Genomic DNA, 6,000 nt, shown 5'->3' with positions numbered 1-6,000 from the left:
ATTTTGTTCTTTTTTAAAACTTGATCTTTTGAAATATTTCTCAACTTTATCTTCCAACTTTTGTATTAATTTATTTTTACTTTTGTTACATTTTCAGTTCCCCAAAACTCTTTCTTGTTATATATTTGTTGACTTTTATAGTCTTTTTTCATAACTATAATACATTATCATATAACTCTAAAGATATTATAGGTTTTTTAAAATCACCTGGATCCTGTGTTGTCTTTATTACTGCCTTCATTATTTTTGTGGAGCAGAGCGTCTCTTTTTTTCATGGTGAAAACTTCTCAAATGTCTGAAGATTCTTGCCTGTTTATATTTAAGAGAGAGGTGCTGAGAAGCAAATGGGAAGTTCTTTGTATTTTGATCATTGGTCAGAGGCCATATTTTGTTTTGGGGAGCTCCCATAAGTCAATATCTAGTCATCATTCCTTGGGGGGCATTCCTATTCTCCAAAAAAAATATCTTCTGATCTCTTGAAGGGTAAGAGTGGGGAAAAAATGGAGGGATAGTCAGAGAGCAAGCAACGGAAATTTAAGCAACGAGAGGATCAACAACTGAATATTCTGAATGTAATGTCTTAGTCAGTCTGGGCAGCTATAAGAAAATATCATAAAGTAGCTTAAACAACAAAAATTTATTTCTCACAGTTCTGGAGGCTGGGAAGTCCAAGTTCAAGACACCAGTAGATTCAGTGTCTGGTGAGGGCCTGTTCACCAGATGGCTGTCTTTATGCTGTGCCTTCATATGGCAGAAGGTGGGGGAGCTCTCTGGGGCCTCTTTTAGAAGAACATGAATTCCATTCATCACCCAGCCCCACAAAACCCTCTCTTCCAAATACCATCACATTGGGGGTTAGGATTTCAACATATAAAATTTGGAGAGACACAAATATTTAGTCTGTGGCAGATGTGTTATTGTGATCTTCTGGGAAGTCATTGGGAACAGGGAGAAGAAAAAAATGGATAGGCAGAGGGGATACATCTTACTGATGTCTTGGCTAAAAGATATTCTTGCCTGAAAACGTCAACACTTTAATCTACACATTCTGTGTTTCAATTTCATCTCAGATAGCATCTAGTAGGTTGTTAGATTTCTGTTACATTCCCCCCTTGAAACTTTCCCTAGAGGTATGAATATTGGAAGTAAATATTACTAAATGTTTGAGTGTTATTTCTTTACCTTTTCACCTTTAAAAAGGGATAGTTTTGATATTTAAACCCAATAGTTCATTGTTTTCTATTTTAGGCTTTTTCATTATACAAGTAAAAGTGCTCCTTGTACATAACCTAGACCAGGAGCCAGCAACATTTTCCTGTAGCAAATATTTCAGGTTTTGTGGGCCGTATGATCTCTGTTGCACCTACTCAATTCTGTCGGTGTAGTGTAAAAGTAGGCATAAATGAATAGGCTTGGTGGTGTTTCAATAAAACTTTATTTATAAAAACAAATGGAAGTCCAAATTTGGCTCTCAAGCCATACTTTGCTGACCGTTAATATAGAGAATATAGACTAATAAAATGAAGAAAACAAAATTACCTGGAATTCTACCACCCAAAGATAACTAATGTCAATATGTGGGTGTATTTCTTTCCCATCTTTCCAGCATGCATATATATTTTATTTCCAAAACAGAATCATTATCTATACGTAATTTTAGCCTGTCTTCCCCACTTAATATCGAAACAGAATTTATGCTATTGAGTATTCTTAAATAACACTATTTTTAATAGCTGAGCTGTGAAATATTTTATTACATAGATGTAAAATGAAGCATTAACTTTTTTTAAACATTTTTCACAGCATTGTGAAAACAATTTCAAAAAGGCTATACCAATATTTAATCCTACCAGCAGACTAGGAAAATATCTCTTTTCTACAAAAGATCTTTTTAATAAGAAAATTTCACCAGTTATCAGGAATTTTTAAACTCATAAGTAATATCCTACATTAATGCAATCTATTCTCTCTTTCTTGAACATTGCATTAAGTAAACTCTCCCAAACACATCCCAGACATGTGGCCTTCAACTTAGCCTTTCCCCAAAATGTGCTCTCTGGACACTCATTGCAGGAGGTGAGCTGAGCAAAGAGGATTCTGTGGTCAAATAAATAAATGTAGGAGATGGCTAAGTACTGTCATCCCCTTCTTTGAGAGTCCCAGAGCTCGCTGGCATGTTAAAAGCATTAAATATACTTGCATCCCATTTAGAACCACTGAGCTCTTTAACCCAGAATTTGCCAAACCAAATTCTTTTTTCAAGTAATGCCTATTTGAGACTCAACCAACTAGTTCTTCAGAACAACTTTGGAGAATCTGGTCTAATGCAAGGCCAAAGAGCATCATCTTATCATTGTAAATGTTAGTGTTCCCATCCAATCCAATAACCCTACTAAACAGCATGGCAAACATAGCAAACTAAAAAAAAAAAAAGGGAATTAAGGTTGTTAGCAAATAATATAATAATTTTATATGAAAACAAGCTTTAAAAATGATGACCCACTTTGGAAGGCTGAGGCAGGCAGATCACTTGTGGTCCGGAGTTCGAGACCAGCTTGGCCAACATGGTGAAACCTCATCTCTACTAAAAATACAAAAATTAACCAGGCATGGTGGCGGGCTCCTGCAATCCCAGCTACTCAGGAGGGTGAGGTAGGAGAATCACTTGAACCCGGGAGGCAGAGGTTGCAGTAAGCTGAGATCGTGCCATTGAACTCCAGCCTGGGCGACAAGAGTGAAACTCAGTCTCAAAAAAGAAAAAAAAGAAAAGAAAATGAAGACCACACATTCTGGAAGGAGGGAAGATGAAGGGGATACAACACAATGGGCAAGGTGACTACCATATCCTGAAATAAAATAGACAGCCATAGAGCTTGAGGGACACCATTTAACCTTCACAAGGACATGACAAAGTTAAAGAACTCATTATTCCATAAAGTTCAAGAAACATTTAAGCTAATTTGTGGATGTCAGATTCAGAATGGATTATTTGAAGCAAGCTAAGGATCTGGGGGAAGAAAACATTCCTGACCTTTTGGAAGCTGACATCATAGAAGAAAATCACCTTGTTCCTTCTTTCTAAGCAAGTCATCACTTAGTCCCCTCCAAAGGGCGAGTTCCTTGATCCCTTAATCACTCACCTCATGCTGGTCCATCATTAATTTCCAAGAAAGATTACTCTCATGCCCACCAAAACTCCTTCTTTTCCCCTTCCCACCTGAGCTGAAAAATAATAATTTAGAGTTTTCTCTTCTTTTATTTATCAATGTAAAAAGAGGGGGGGGCAGGCAGTTGGAATGTGGGGAAGAAATCTCACTCTTACCATTGATTTTCAGTAATCTTCCAGGGTAACATTGAATTTTGGAACTTTTAGCAGAACGTGCTCAGTATTCACACTCTAACAGCTCTCCAAGATGCCCTTCTGTTTTCAATGATTTCTGAGTACTATAAATTCTATTAAAACAGTAGATATTCAAGCATATATGTCCCCTCTCCAGAGGCCTCTTTCATGACAGGACATCCCACACCATCACCAGCACGAAACAGCCCTAAGTTTCTGGGCATCGTGATCACACATTGATAAACCAAGAGACCTCTCTGAAGGTCAGCATCCCAAGGCCTTCTACTAAACTTGTTAACTTACTCAACCTTGACAGAGAAGACGGAGCAGGTAGGAAAGCTGATCATTCTATCATAGAGAAAAGAATATCTTGTCCAACCCATTCCATTTCATATATGCAAAAAATGAGCTAGAGATAGGGAGAAATTTGCCCAAAGCTGCAAAGTGATTGAGTTGCATGGCTGGGATTAGAACCCTGGGTCTCCTTCAGCAGACAGGTCTACCCGTTTCCTCCTGTTCCTCTCTATACTGAACATTTTTTATCAATCTTATAAAGCATAGTTGGTGGGTCAGAAGAGTCTAAGGAGATTCCTCTTACGAAGATGAAACTCCTGAACTTAGAATCTGCAGAAATAATGGATATTCTTTCCTGGATTTTAAGGTCTTTGTCCTATTTGTGTTAAGAATTAAACCTTTGGCTGGATGTGAACCCTTTCAGAATACACTCTCCAAATGCCTAACAAGATCCTTCCAAAAATGCCCTCCTTAATCAAACTGAAAGCACCTGAAAGCATCTTTCTTGCTAGGTTGCCAACTAATATAATATTATAGGAAAAAACTAAGAAAGAAAGAAAGAAAAAAAAAAAAAACAGCAAAACCGGGACTTGTTTTCTTTTCTTCCACTGACTGTACAGTCTTAGTTTGGTTTTAAATTTCTCCATTCTCCATGGGTATTGGCAAGGCTGGATTAGTAATGCTAAAAAATTTATCTTTACAACCTATTGTCTTAGGTAAGATTGTATCAACAGCTCCAGATGGACCAATCTCTAAGAATAATTTCACTTCCCCTTATCATTGACAGGAATCACATTTACATATTCTACTGGTGAGCGAGATAATGCAGAAATGATTAATGTCCCTCGATGTACAGATACCTGTAGACTGTTTGATCAATGTCTCCCCAAGAAAGTGTCTTTCATTCTGGATGCTCAAAGTCCAAAAATGTTCTGTGATTAATGTAACTAAATGTTTGGGGTCGGCGGAAGCTGCAGGCTTCGTTTCTCGTCCCCGTCACACTAAAGAGAGGTCGCAGGAGACTGGATTAGTCATGTGGAGAAAAAGTCTATGGGGCTCATGTGTGCATGGGATTTTAAATGTCCTTTTAAAGAAAGAAGCAGAATCCCCCCTGGAATGTCTCCTCCAGAGGCTCTGTAGAGAGAACAACACGCTTAGTCTTTTAATGCAAATCTGATTTCCATTTAAAAAACCAAGTGGGTCTGATTCTGTGTGTTGTATTGGAGTTGGGATATTTCCTGATTTATTTCACATAGTTTATTAACTGGGAATAATCTGGCTTCTGCAAGATATCCCTAAGAGAGGCACTAGAACCAGCTGGAGTCATGGGGAAAAAAGGTATGAAGAACAGATAGATATTGCCAATTGTCTTCTTAATCCTCCAGATTTGTTCAGACATTTTCTCTGAGATGCCTTTGATGATGACTCAAAGTTGGGATGCCAGTGCCTGGAGCCAGGAACGCAGAGAGGTTAACCAGGGAACCTGGGGTCATCCTGACCTGTATTACATGCCAGCTCTTTCTCCAAGCTGGATAACCTTAGGATAGGTTTCAAGCCTCTGTACCTCAGTTTACTCATCTGTAACCTGAGGGTGATGATTGTAAGCACTCTACGGTTGTTGAAAAACTTAAATGAGAAAATATTTTTAATGTGATTAGTTCAGTGTTTGGCACTCAGCAAGTATTTAATAAATTCTAGCTATTGTTATTATCATTATTAATTCTAAAAATAGCTTGTTGAAATGTCTCATGCATGCTTAGTGCAAACAATGAAGCTTTTCTTCAGGTACTGCCTGGCTAGGTTCCCTTTGCAAGGAGATCTATTTTCCAGTGGAAAATATTTTCAAGGAAATTATATTCAATTCAACTACATTTACATAATCATATGCATATCTAAAAACCGACTCAGCCAGGCTGCCCCTAGCTGTGGGAGCTGAAGAGGCCATATTTAAGAATACAAATTACTTCTGGAATACGTTTCCATGCCCTGGACTGCTCCCAAGGAAGACATGTGGGTCATGATTAAATGGCAAAATTGGAAGATACTAGATGAATTGAAAAATAAAATCCAGAACCCCATACAGTGGTCAAATGCAAAAGATGGATTTGGAGAAGGATGAACCTGAGATGAGAGTGGCTCGAATTTCTCAAAGGATAAAGTAGGTCATGGGGAAAATCATTAAAACTATTCATTCGTTCATTCATGTATCCATTCAAAAAACATGTACAGGAAGTCAGATGCAGTTCTAGGTGTCAGGATCATGCAGTCAACAGGTCAGACCAAGTTCCTGCTCTCGTAAGGTTTACATCCCAGTAGAGAGAACAGACAGAACAAACAATAACTAAGGTCATTTAGGCCAGGCATAA

Source organism: Macaca nemestrina, chromosome 18 (genome assembly GCF_043159975.1).
Source record: "Macaca nemestrina isolate mMacNem1 chromosome 18, mMacNem.hap1, whole genome shotgun sequence".
In the NCBI taxonomy this organism is placed as follows: domain Eukaryota; kingdom Metazoa; phylum Chordata; class Mammalia; order Primates; family Cercopithecidae; genus Macaca; species Macaca nemestrina.
The sequence above is the reverse complement of the archived record's forward strand: the minus strand, read 5'-3'. Positions refer to the sequence as shown.